Raw genomic sequence first — 14,054 nt, forward strand, 5'->3', positions numbered from 1 at the left:
TTTCATACACATCCTATTTTCTTGGAAGTGGCATTTCAGAAAAAGTAAATAAAAACCGGCTGTTTTATTTTTGGTCCTTCTTCAAAGGGCTCCATTCAAGTTTCTGCTTTGAATGTCACTGGATAGTCACTTAACCTCTCTGAGCCTTGCTGTCTTGTATGTACAACGAGAATAAAATAGCGCTTCCCTCCAGAGACTGTGGTCAAATCAGACAAGTTAACGTGCATGACGGTGACAGTTGGGCACAGTCCCCTCCCTGACCCCTAGACCTAATGATATTTTACCTTGTCTGATTTATTATGGAAAAATGACAAAGAGATGCCCAAGGAGTGGCAGTGACAGAGTCACAGGATGAAAACAATGCAGGTGGAAAGTCCCCCCGTCGCCCCTCCCCCCTCATGCGGGCGAAGCTCTATTAGAAATAAACAGGCATTTCAGTCCTCATCACAGACACGAGTGAGCTCTGTGCTCTTATTCCAATTATCTGGAAGGAAGTCTTATGTTAGTGCCTAAAGAGTGAGTGGGTTCCAGAAGTCATGTGGACAGTCTGTGTCCAGCCTTGTGCTTGTTTCTCCCTGTTCTCGCCGCCCCAGGACTCTGCCTTCCTTATCTTATTGTACTCAGGCTGGAGAGCGGACTGCACAGCGTGTGCACAGAGATAAGGCAATCCCGGCTGAAGCTGGCAGTTCAGGCTGCAGTATTTCCTCCCAGTATTCCTGGGTGCTCAGCGTGCTGGCTGAGGCTAGGGAAAGCCTCATTCTGGCAGGCTGGCTGGATTTCAACCCGAGAAACAACATCCTCAGGTCCAGCAGAGAAAGGGAAGCACTGAACCTCCTGGGAGGAGTCGGTGGGCCTGCCTGGCTGAGGGACCTCTGAGATTGGGGAGCAGGGAAAGGCCCCTTTGCTTTCTGAACCTCTAGTTTTCATCTAGAAAATACGAGCCATGTTGTCCCGGATGATCACTGAGGTTCTGCCTTAGTCCATTCGGGCTGCTATAACAAATTACCATAGACGGAGTGGCTTAAACAACAAAATTTACTTCTCACAGTTCTGGAGGCTGGAAGTCCGAGGTCAGGGTGCCAACCCGGTCGGTTATGGCAAGGATCCTCCTCCTGGTTGCAGCGGGGGCCTTCTTGTTGCGTCCTCACATGGCGTAAAGTGTGTTGGCGAGCTCTCTGGCCTCTTCTTGTAAGGGCACTAATGCCATCCACGAGGCCTCCACCCTCATGACCTAATCACCTCTCAAAGGCCCCACCTCCAAACACCATCACATTGGGCACTGGGATTTCAACATATGGAATTTAGGGGGACACAGACATTCAGTCCACTGTAGGTCCCTTCCTTCCATCTCAAAATCAACTTATTAACAAGAATTGGTGTGTGTGTCCAATTTAAAGACTAAACTTCTGGTTCCATGGAAAATGGGGTGATCCCGGCTCTTTAGGGGATTCTGACACAGGACGAGAGTAAAAGGACCCTTCCAGGAGGTCAGAGCTGAGCCCCAATTCCTCAGGCCAACTCTCTTTAGAAAAAGACAAAAGGTCACAAGAAATAGTACGTCACATTCATCATGGCGAAATGCCCCACAGAGCCCATAAAAATCTCAGAATCTGTGGGAAAACATGGAGTCTATCAGATTTGGATCCAATTTTAGACACAAAATGTTATCGGGCTACTTTGTTCTTAAAAATGGCAAAAGCTTTCAAAAGTAAACTGCAACCCAGCAAGTGCCAAGATGTTCTAAGCGTTTGGCTTCTAGAGTTTAAGGATTTCATTTTTTCCCATAACATTAGCTTTCAAGAGAACACAGGGATATACTGGCTTTTCAATTGCTAGCATGCACCTTGTCTGCAAAAACCAAAAAGAAATCACCTTGAGTCTGGCACTTCCCCAGCTGGGTGTGGGGGTCTGAGAGACGAGGTGGTCACAGCAGCGAATAGAAGAATACCACTACTTCTCATGTTTGTGGAACTCTTTAACAAACATTCTCTCCTCTTGATTTCCACCCTTCAGTATTAATACCTCCCTTTTATTGACTGAGTTTTGGGGTGTATGTGATTTGCCAAGGTCACTTGGCCATAGCAACCATGTCAGGGTGCCAAGGATCTCTGCTAAAGGCCACAAGCTGTCTTCATTAAACCATTTAAAAATGCTACTGACCCATTCTGGTGATGGTCATTCACACGCTGTGATTTAAAATCAGGCGACAGGTCACCGCTGCCACACCCGAGGACAAGGCTGACTGCTTCACAGGTATCTCACATAAACAGGGTGCAATATATACAAGAGCTGCCAAACCCAAGCTGTTAAAAACACAAACAGATCCTCAAGGAAGTTCATCTTGATGGCACCACCCCAAGAAGCACAGACTCGGGGATGAGACAGCTGCTTAACAGAGATGGGTATTCAGACACACGGCAGGACGGAAATAATAGAAGATTTTGTATGTAAAGCAGAGGTTAGATAGCTGACCGTTTTAAACAGCTAATTCGTGCAAATACAGCACAGCTTCATAGAAACTGGAAACACAAAAGGAACTTTTTCTTTTAAATTTAAGCACCATATCTCCTTCGTTAGGCAGCCCCACTATTTCCCAGGTCTTTGCTGGCGAAGGGCCAATCCAGGTCTCTCTCTGAAGCTGGTTAGCTGAAACTTTCTCGCTGTGTGCTTACAGGATGCCACTAGTCCGGCATGTGGAGATCAGAGAGAGAAGAAACCCGCCCAACATTTGGAACAGCAACAGACCACTCCCCTCATGTGACTCCATTTATACCAAACAGCACAAGGCCAAGGAAGCAGCACAAACTGGAGCCGGCCACCTCACTGCCGAGACAGCTATTTTCTCAGAGCGCAGGGGGATGGCGCCCCCCGAGTGATGCAGCCGAGGCAGCAGGCCGCGGCTGAGGAGGAGCCAACTGCAGGGTGGATGCAGCCAGGACAACCTCCCAGGCAAGAGCTTGGAGCAGGTCTCTACAGAAATCAGGGGACAAGGACGCCTGAGGCACGGCCAGCGGGAGGCAGACTGACCTGCCCGGAGCCCCCTTGGAGGAGGCAGGGCACTGCCGCGTTTCCCTAGAAACTGTTGAGTGGACCACGTCTGTTGCGTGGCAGTCAGCAGCCAGTACAGGTTCTTCTCTCATTCCGTCCCGGGAACACTTTGAACGCCCACCTGCCTGCCCTGCACAAGGTGCTGCGGGTACAGGAGGCTTGCAGACCCACCCCGAGCCCAGGCTTGGCTGTGAGAATGGCATGCACACGTATTGACACGGGCAATGATTCTGGCAGCGGTGTCCAAGACCGAGCTGTCAGAGAGTGGCGGCTGGAGCCCTGCCAGGAAGCATCCCACTGTTCACTGGAGAGCAAGCGAGGGACTCAGGGCTCCGGGAGCTGAGAGTCAGCTTGCAGAGGGTGAATGACAGCACAGAAGGTGCAAACGAGTTAGCACTTGCAAATCTGAGACAGTGGAGAAGTTGGGAAGGAGAGGTGTAATGCAGGCAGGGGTCTGTCTTCATCAAGGCCACCTTTAACTCTAAATTGAGGGGTTTTGTGCGTGCCCTGGACACAATCTCCACAAGGGGGACCTTTCCAGATCCAATGAAAGCAAAGAAGACAGTAAAAGGGGGCAGGTTTTGTTCTGAGCTGCCACCCGCTGTTGGTAAAGCTGGTATGTGGGAGTGAGTTATAGATTCCAGAAGAAGAAGTGTGGCAGGTGACAAATGCTTCCAGGACCCCAGAATTATGTGGAATGAGGCCACCTCACCACTCTCAACGTGGAGGGCTGAGAGAAAGGGGCCAAGAGTGGAAATCTTGTGGGAAAGACCCAGAAGTAGCTCAAAAATAAGAAGCTCTCTTACCTCCAATGAAATCAGTTTGTCCTGAGCCATAAAGCCAAGAGATTATGATCAGCCAAGGGCTATACAGGATGGAAACAGAAACAAGTTCTCTAACCTGAGAGATCATAAAACCTCTACGAAATTGCCACGCAAACTTGCTGTGAATGAATCTCTCTCTGACAATCACTGTGAAGGGGGAGGAGAGACCATAGAAACAAAACCCTCCCTGCCCATTAAGAAAGACTTGGCGCAGTCCAGAGTGATCTCTGCTTTGGGTCCTTACAAGAACCGGCATCCCAGGGCTACGCCGCCGCCATCATTCTTGGCAACGTTCCACATGTGTCTGCCCCCACCTCCACCACAAACACACACCAAAACTGGGGGTTTAAACTTCTCATAGTTTTATTAGATCACGATGTGCAGGGAAACAGGCCTCTGACGCACCAACGATGACAACACTGTAGGCCACGTCTTTCCTTGACAGCACAAATGAAAGTGCTGATGTGGCAAGTAAGTGATTTGCTGGAGCAACGCAGCAGCCAGATGGGCTCCTCCCTGCCCTCACTCCAACCCACCTCTTCAAAAACACTTCTCTGCCGCAAGGCGATGCCTGACCCCTCCTTCACTCTGTCCACAGGCGGCCATGTGTACGCCTCCAATGCTGCCTATTTCTAAAGAGGCCTTAACCTTGCAAAACGGAAGAGTGGAAAATTGAAGCCATCTAGTTCTAAAATTGAAGAAATACTAGACTTCTCCGTATAGCCCTAAAGACAAATCTGAATACCACTGAAATGCACCATTAGTAAAACTGCCCCCAAAGGCCTGTAGGCCCACAAAGAGGACCAGAGATCAGGCACCAGACTTGAAATGGAATTATCCTGTCCCTGGAAACTTCCTTGAAACATAGATTTTCTTCTCTAAATTTAGCAGAAAAAAAATGTAGAACACTCCAAATATGATTATCATGGACAATTTTGTAGCCATTAAAAATATGTTTAGAGGTTGGCCCAGTGGCATAGTGGTTAAGTTCATGCATGTCACTTTGGCAGCCCCTGGTTCACAGGTTCGGATCACAGGAGCAGACCTACACCACTCATCAAACCATGTTATGGTGGTGACCCACATACAAAACAGAGGAAGACTGGCACAGATGTTAGCTCAGGGCCACTTTTCCTCACCAAAAAAAAAAAAAAAAAAGTTTACATAGAATGTTTACTGACATGGGAGAATGCTTATGTTCAGGTTAAGGCAAACAACTGGAATGGAAAACTGCAAATAATATTATCTCAAGCCTGTGAAAATGCATAAAAAATATTTAAGAGATTGGTAATACAGAGTGTTGGTTAAGACATGGAGACAAGGCACCCTTGGAGACAAGGCACCCTTAGACACTGTCAGTGGGAAGGGGAACAGGCATAGCTAGTTGAGTCATCAATTTGGTAGCATCTGTCAATATGTCAAACAGATGTGCCCCTTAATCCAGGAATCCCCTCCTAGTAATCCCTTGGAAACCCTGAAATGTACGTGAAGACGTACAGATAAGGGAGTTAATACAAACATTGTTTGTAATAATAAAGAAGTGGAAACAAAGCACAATACATGTTTAACATTAGGGAATGGGTGAAATAAATCATGTGTCAGCCATACTTCTGAATATGACTGTGAGACCTTTAAAAAGAATGAAGTAGATATAAGAAATGACCAAAGAAAATCTCATGCTATAAAAAAAGTCGCCAAACAAAATGCATAGAACGAGTTCCGTTTGTTCAAAACGAAAACGTACATGTGGGTATATACGTAAATACAATGAAAAATGACTAGCAGAACACCCCTCCACGGTTAACAGCAGTCACCTTCTGAGAAGGGCGGAGAGCTCTGGGGTGCATTAGTTACGCTGCTTTTGCTATAACTAAAAAAAAAAAAAAAACCTAACTCAACCTGCTTTAAGTGGCCAGGAAGATTTCTGGATCTCCCAATGTCCCATAGCAGAGACTCCTCCTTGCCTAATTCAGAAGGTCAAGGGCACTGTGGAGGCCCCATTCTTCACCTGCGCATTCTTTGGCAGGTCAGCCAAGCCTGCTCGGTGGCTGACTGCTGCCCCAGGTACACGCATTGGTGTCCAGGAGAGGCTGCCTCCCTTGCCTGTTTTTAAGGAGATCCGCCCTCATGTTTTACTGGCCAGGACAAAGTCCACGTATTCACCCCCAGCCAACCACTGGCAAGGACAGCAGGCCCGCCAGGGTTGCTTGGCCAATCAGGATTTACCTCTGAGACATGTGGAGGAGGGTGGACTCTGAACAGAATCAGGTCCCCCTGTCAGGCAGAAGAAGGGGATGACTATTGGGTAGGCCACAGAGGGTGACCGGGATCTTCTTCTTTTTACTAGAAATGGTTCTGGATTATTTGAAATTTTTACAGGATTGTATTAATTTTTAAAAATTTAACATAAAAAATATTTAAACATTTTAATGCATAGAAAAAAGACTGAAAGGAAATACACCTTGAGCTTATGGGTAATCTTCATTTTCTTCATTCTTTTCTGTATTTTCCAAAAATTAAATATACTTTTATAACAGAAAAATAATAATTTAAAAAATGTTCTCCTGTTCTCAATATTTTGACTTTCAAGGGACACCAACATCCCTCGTGAAACTGTGCAGCTCCATTTGGTTCAGAAGAGCCTGGAAGACGCACTCTGCTCAGCCCTGTTGTTTGCCTTCCTTAGATGGGCTTGTGTCCACTGGTAGCTGCGAGGATTTCAGTGACCTGGGAACATAATCCCCCCAGGCTTTCAGCAAAGCAGCAAAGTCCACAGACTTGGGTCCCTGGGTCCCACCTCCCACCCTGTGGTCCCACCACGGCTCGGATCTCCATCATTCTGGGTGCTCGATGCTCACTGCCCCCTTTCCCTCCCTTGTTACCTGGCTCCCAAGGCTTGCCTTGGCTCCAACCACTCTTCTATTTTTCCATCCCTCACACATCAAACTGTCACTGCTATTCTCTTGCAATTAGTTTTCAAGGTTTATTTTGGGGGAACACGGAGCCTCAGTTGGAGCAGAGAAATTTCCTTTCAAATAATAAATGAAACTTTAAATATATATATATATGTATCTTTATATACACAAAAAAGTAGAAGAATGTTGGTTGAAATATTTTGAGGGCCCCCAGACTACCCCTCCTAAGGTGAGGGTGAATATGCCTTGGAATATCCATCTTCCCCAGACGTCAGGAGGAAGCAGTCATCTCAGAGCACAAAGTATAAAACATCTACCCAGTGAATTCCGACACACCCCGCACTAATGTCAGGTAACTCATACTAAACTGAAAAGGACTGATCGATGGCTTTAATCCTTAAAATTAAAGTGCCCGGCCAGGGATGCAGCAATGCCTCTCAAAGAGGAGAGGCGCTTGCCCTTCCCTCTGAATCATATTTTTAAGGAGTGCCTGATTGCCATGCACCCCAGTGGGTCTTGATCCACAGAACCCACAGGTTAGGTACCAGGAACAGCCTCAGGTAAATATACTGCTAAAAGGTATCGCCAAGGCCAACCAGAAGCCAGGGCGCGGCAGGAGAAGAGTGGAGATGTGCATGCTTCCAATAATTCTGTTTTGCATCTGACTGACTTCCACAGCTGCCTGCCCTCCAGCCCTAGCCCAGTTCTCCACTGTCAGTCTTGGGTCTGTTGGTTAACCAAACTGAATCTCTAATTGGTGAACTAGGCGAAAAAATATTTTAGGAACCTCTACTTCCTCCTTGCCTACCAGGCCCCTCTCTCCCATCAACAGTGATAAAAGCAATCACTTGCCTGCCCTGTGTCCTTTATGGTAATCCTACCAACTTGACCAGGTAAGCATTGTTCCCACTATTTTTCTGACCAGGACACTGAGGCTCCAAGTTACACAGCAGGTGAGCATCACCCTGCAGAGTGGGATCCCAGGACCTCATTTTCAGTCGAGAAAGAATCTCTCTCTCTCTTCCTCAACGTGTCAGCTCCTCGAGGGCAGGGAGAACCCATGCGCTTTACTTTTCGATCACCTGGGCCTACTACACATTAGATGCTCGGTAGACATATGCTGAATTGAGTTAAGTACTGCTAGTGTGTCACAGCATCAGGAGCACCCGGGAGCTTGTAAGAAACGCAGAATCTCAGTCCCAACCGAGACCTGCTGAGTCAGCACCTGCATTTGACAAGGTCCCCAGGCAATCGCATGCACTGTGAACTTTGAGAAACTAAGCTCAGCACCTTCCACCTTCTTTAATACATTGTTTCTTCACACCAGTGTAAGGTAAACTCTCGTTTCTATTCTGAATCATCAAATGGAAACCATGCGTTGTTTTATGACCTGCAGAAATTCAATTCAAATTCTGGGGGAAACTTTACCTAAGAGATTACTTCACTTAAACTGCCAAGTGGTCCCCAATCTCAAAGAATTCAGTGAGAAACAGTAGTGCCCTAGCTAAGGACTGCATTAAAAAAATTCCCCCTTTAAACATATGTTCACATTTAATAAGTTTTTATTTAGTGCTCTAAGGTACTATTAATCATCATCAGATTTAAACTAAAATTACTCATGGTTAAGTACCCCATTAACACTTGGAAATTTCTAAGCTGTGGATAACTATCATCGACAATTCACCTCGTTTCCTACAGCTATTTGTTGAGCACCTATTATGAACAAGGCCTCCCAGGGATGAGATGCTGTGGGGAATACGAATGGGGCAGTCCCTGACCTCCCATCTTGGCTACAAATAGAATGAAGACCAGGCACATGCTAATCAAACGTTTCTGTAAGCAAATAATGCATCAAGTATCATTTCCACTATTTAAATGTGAAACTCAATTAGATGCTTCTATGATGTAGCTGATTAAACTACTGGCGTAAAGCAGACAAGAATACTGAGTCATTCGGCTATTTTCAACACCTCGGAATCTGACCTCTCTCGGGAAAGAGATGTCGCCTTTGTGCATGGGATCAGCATGAGACAATCAGTGTGCCGATCACAATGCAAAAACGGACTCTTCATGTAAAGAACAAAATACATACTTGTTTTAAAAATTAAGAAAAAGGACTTAGCTCTTTGGCTTCTTAAGGTTCAAAAGCAAGACTGAAAAATTAACACATAAAGATGGTGGTATGAAAAGCATATGCATGCATTATTATTTTAACCTTAAAAATAATTAATTTTGAATTTGTAACCTAAAAACAAGCAGCAGTGTTAAGAGCCAGCTATAAAGATTACCAAGAGTTAAGAAAGATGGTTCAAAAAAATAAGATGAATTCAACCTAATAATGACACACATCAGATGAGGTGGGTCATTTTTTACCATTTTGATTATTAAACAGCCAGAAACAGAAAAAAGGGCCCAAACTCTTAAAAGAACCAAATGAGCTTAAAAACAATTGTTATTTTCTACCTAAAGATGAACACTTTCATCATATCAGGGAATTTTTTTCATCACACTAGTAAAGCCTCGCTTGGTTCTTTTCTCAGCATGTTTAACTCTTTAGGGGGTACCGTTTTACTAATAACATATTTGCTCTAGAATGTACTCCCTCCCCTCTGGCCTCCACAGGAGTCACTCTGGGGAGCGGTGAGAATAAAACCCGATCCTACATTTGCGCGCAGTGGGACAGATCAGCAAATAAACAGAGGCATCGATTTCCTAGAAGAAAACGTCTAAAAGCAGCACATTTACAATTCTTCTAAGCCACACTCCACATCTCTCTGTGAGATGGAACACAATTATTGAATGTCTTTATGTTGCACACTTTATTTTTAACTAAATGTTTAAGCAGACTGCTGAGAAATGCCAATGCTTCTACCGGTCCTGGTTTAGCTGTGCAATGACACACAGATTCTTTGCTTTTGCAAAATAGTGACCCAAGTCAGGATAACTCTTTTTAACATTATATTTATTTGGTGGCTATTATTAAATACATTCTGGGGTTATTTCTGGCAAATTCTCCCTTTAAGGAAAGCTTAGTGACAGAAAGATAGAGCCCTTGAATTTTGAACTGATGCCTCCCAAGGAAGGCAGCTCAGTTTCAGTGCAAGCCATAACTAGCTGGTCAGTTCACTGGTCGGGGACTAAGCTAGCGTGAGATAGACAGAGGCGTGGACAGAGTTGATCCTTGCCAGGAACTGCTTTACAGCTAGTTATCTTCGAAGTGCAAACCAGGAAAACCCTCCTATTAAGGAAAAGAGGGTTTGGGTTCTAAGCGATCAAGAATGACTAGTTCGTCTCCTCTAATGAAGTTAATTTAGCAACCACTCAATACTTTATCTGTAAAGAAAAAGGCCAACCAATTGAATGAATTTGGGGCCAGATACCAAAGCAGCAGCTACCTAAGTTGAAATACGTAGAGCTCACCCCTCTCGGACCCTTTCTGAACACCTGTTGAATTCCAGGGCTTTTAAATTTCCGAGCTAAAGCCTCCTGGATACAATCCTGGGAGGTTTTAGACTTTCTGGAAGTGCGTGTGTGTATTTTTAAGATTTCCATCTTGCTTAATCAACAAAACTGGTTACTAATTATTTATGAATCACAGGGCTGAAAACAAACTTTCTTACCTTGAGCAGTTAAGGAGTGGCAGGGGGAGGAGCGGGGTTGGTTTTTAATTTAGCCCCCTGGTACCTGTCCCTCCCCCTGGTCACCGACCCTGCGCGGCTCTAGAGAAAGGTCAAAGGTGCGCCGCCTCCTCCGCTCGGGGAGGGAGCACAACTCCCCCCAACACCGCACGCTGGCATCCAATCTGGGGAGCTCTGGGCGGCAAGGCGACGCGAAGAGCCAGGCTACGCGCTCTCTAAGCGGCCAGGGGGCAGACTCGGCACCCAGTCCGGCCCGGAACCAATTCCGACCTAGGGACCCCGGGAGACAGCGGGCCCGGGGTGCGCATGCCGCGCTCTCCGGGGGTCCCCGGCTCCCCACGCTCCGGGGGGCGCGAGATGGGAATCAAGGAGGCCAATGGGCAACCTTCAATGCTGCTACGAGGGCACGGCCTCCATCCACCCGATGGTACCCTCTGAGCACCCTCAAATCCTTAGGTTCGGAGTGCCTCGTCCCCCGCCTCCTCTGGCGAGAGGCACACGGAGCCCACCGCCCGGCCGCTGCTGCAGTCCTGCAGGACGCGAGGTCCGGGCGGCCGGACCGAGGGTGGGGATGCAGACCCACCACCCTGCGCCCTGACCCCCGCCGCGCAGCCCCGAGCCCGAGCGCCCCTCCCGGCCCCCCACGTCCACTGCGCCGGCGAGCAGGTGACCGAGTCCCGCGACCTCGCGCGCACGTACCTCCACCCCGGACCCCCCGCGTCACTGGGCGCGGCCCCTTACCTCTGAGCGGGCCGGGGCGGCCCCGCGGGGCCGGGCGCCGACTGGGCCGGGGAGACGCGCCTCCCGCCGCCGCTGGGAGCCGAGGCGGCGAACGGGCGCGGCGAGCTCCTCCTGGGCGGCGGCGGGAGGCGCTGCTCTCGCTGCCGCCACCGCCGCCGCCGCCGCCGCCGCGGCTGCGGGTCTCCGAGCTACGCGGCCGCCGCTCTCGGGCCGCCGCCGCGCCGGTCCCCTGGCTCCTGCGGGAGGCCGGCTGCTGGCGCGGCAAACTCTTCCGCACGCAGGGCCGGCGGGGAGAGCCGCCGCCGCCTCTTCCTCCTCCCCCTCCCCTCTCCCTCCTCCTCCCTCCTCCTCCCTCTCCTCCTCCTCCTCCTCCTCCTCCTCCTCCTTCTTCTTCCCTCTGCTCCCGCGGCCGCCGCCGGCCGGGTCTGTCCTGGCGGCACGCCGGGCCCTGGCCCCGACGCAGCCTGGGACAGGCACCCTGAGCGCCGTCTCGGCCGATGGATCCCCGGCCCCCAGCATCCCTGGGCGGCGCAGACACCCGCGCGCCCCGAGGCCTCCCCCGCCTCCGCAGTGCTGCCAGGGATGCGCGGCGGGGTCCGGCCTGGGGTGCGGGGTCGGGACTGGGCGCGGGAGGGGTGGTTGTGCTTTGAGGTGAACTGGCCGAGAGGGGAGGCAAGCGGATGCGGGGCTGCCAGCTGAGGTCTTGTTAAAGTTGTCGCTGGGGGTAGCAAGGAATCTTCCTTCCTGCCCAGTGCAGACCCTCGCCGTGCCCACCGCTGCCACCCCACTGTCCCGTGCGTTGGGGGGCGAATATGAGACTGTAGTCCCCTCCACTCTGTCCTCGCGGGGCAGCTATGCGCGCGGAGCCAGACCCAGGGCACAGGGCGCGCCTCTGCGCGGGGAACACTGCGATTTATCAATGAGCGGCGGCGGCGACAGCGAGCAGTGGGGCTGGGGGGAGTGCTGAGAAGCTGGGGTCGGGGGAGACGCTGGCGAGCGCTGATCCGGGGAGGACCGCAGCGCCTGCTGGGGGGATGTTTCTTCCAAGGAGAACATAGCCTGTCAGGAAAATGGGTCAAGGATGGAAAGGAACCTGCTAATTGCCCCCCTCCTCGGCAGAAGCACTTGAGGGGGGGCGGGTGGCTGTGGCCAGGAGCGCGCACTCGGAACTCCGCTCTGCCTCTCCCTCCCCTCCCCCGCTGCCCTCCTCTCCTTTTGCACCAATGCAGGAAATGTTCCACTGACCTACATATTTTTCCAAACATACGTGACCTTTTTTTTTTTTCCCCCTCTGTGGGAGGAGACAGGCGAGAATCCAAGAAAAGGAGAAGCTGGAGCGGCGCGCGCGAGGAAACGGAGGCTTTCATGAAGGCTCCCGTAAACCCCGAACAGAGACAGATGCACATAAATAGTCTCGGGGAGCCAGGAGCTGCCGTTTGATACTCTGCGACAGAGACGGGTGAAAAGGGGAGAGCACTCGCCGAGGCCCGGAGCGGCGACCGGGTTCCCCTAGACTCGCAGACCCCCCGCCACCCCAGGCGGTGGCGTTCATCGCGTGGAGGCGCCTGGGGAGAAGCCTAAAGGAGGAGAGAGGTCCTCTAACCCTGGGAGGTCGCCCCTTCCCTGACATCACATAGGTACAGTGCCTGGCGCAGCGCTCTGCGCCCAGCAGCCTTTTTCTGATGTCCTTCGGTCCCTGGCACATTCCGGCAAGCAGCCCTGGAAAAGAAAGCGCCCCCGCCGGTCCATTTCTATCATGCTCGGTTCTGTGGCTAGAGGGAAGCTCCTAGGGCCTTTCCTCTGAACACCGGCCGGGGCGGTGGACTGGGGGTCGCCCCCCACTCTCTTATAAGGCTCTTGCTTTATCCTCTCCCCGCTCAAGTTCAAGACAGGCCCTCTCCCGAGCAGACCCGACCAACAACGCCTTATTTGGGCATGCAACCCCACACCGTCAATTAGATCAAAACGCTCGCACAGAGCTCCTTTTTCCCCCCTGTAAAGTAGGTCATTCTCTTTATTTCCCACTTGTATTATTTTTGTCTAATTCTCCTCCTGAAACATAATCAGCTGCAAGGAGCTTTGAGCATCCTAAGAGAAGCTGTTATTCTTAGGCTTGCTTCCGACTTGGAGGGCTTTTCAAGGAGGAGGAGGAGGTATTTGGCACATTAGTGTTTTGAAGTCCCTCCCTTTCCAAAAGGAGAACTTTTTTAAAAAAATTATTTTATTTTACTTTGTTTTTCTACTCCTTCCCTTTCCTTGGGGCAAGTAGGTTTCGCCCTGCCCTTAAAGTGTGGCCATGACTAATGTCTACTAAAGGATGAAGTTCTGTGCTTTTAAGCAGATTTAAAGCAGAATTTAAAGGCACCTCCCTTCCTTTCTTGCTTTGAAAGAGATTCCAGCCCCCTCCTCCTCCTCCCTCTTGGGAGCTAGTTGAACAATCGTTAAATGATCTTTTAGGAAACAAATGGACTATAGTCATAACGCATCAAATAATTCTACAGTGCAACAACTATTTTTGCTATGGTCTGTTTTTACCTGTTGCTCAGTAGGATATCCCACTAAATGTGTGGTTTCTGGCTTTCAATCACGGAGATGATGCATATGTAGTTGCTGTACTTATTCCAGACTCCATCCCATCTCCTAGTGTTACTCTCACTCGGGGTAGGACCCCTGTCTGACCATAAGGGGGAGTGGAGCCTGCAGCACGGAATCCAATCAGGACTAGAGCACAACATTCAAGAATGTGCCCTTCCCCCAAAATTTAGAGGAGAGTTGAAGAGGAAAGTTTACCTTCTGTTCATTCTAAGAATTTGACAGTTCAGTTCCTTTTATTGGCTTTTGTGAAGGTTTGTCATGAATCAGGCGGGGCTTGGCCTGTGATGGATCAA

At 49.6% G+C, this 14,054-nt stretch overlaps 1 protein-coding gene across 1 annotated transcript in view; it reads right to left on the reverse strand.

Annotated features, from left to right (window-relative positions):
• The window catches only part of NPAS2 (neuronal PAS domain protein 2), a 158,806-nt gene extending 147,376 nt beyond the window's left edge, over positions 1-11,430 (reverse strand). Inside the window, exon 1 of the mRNA XM_046661244.1 lies at positions 11,167-11,430. The gene's annotated coding sequence lies outside the window, so the exon portion shown is untranslated. The remainder of the gene's footprint in view (positions 1-11,166) is intronic.
• Positions 11,431-14,054: the final 2,624 nt, after the last annotated feature.

The sequence above is a fragment of the Equus quagga genome, chromosome 5, assembly GCF_021613505.1.
Source record: "Equus quagga isolate Etosha38 chromosome 5, UCLA_HA_Equagga_1.0, whole genome shotgun sequence".
NCBI lineage: Eukaryota > Metazoa > Chordata > Mammalia > Perissodactyla > Equidae > Equus > Equus quagga.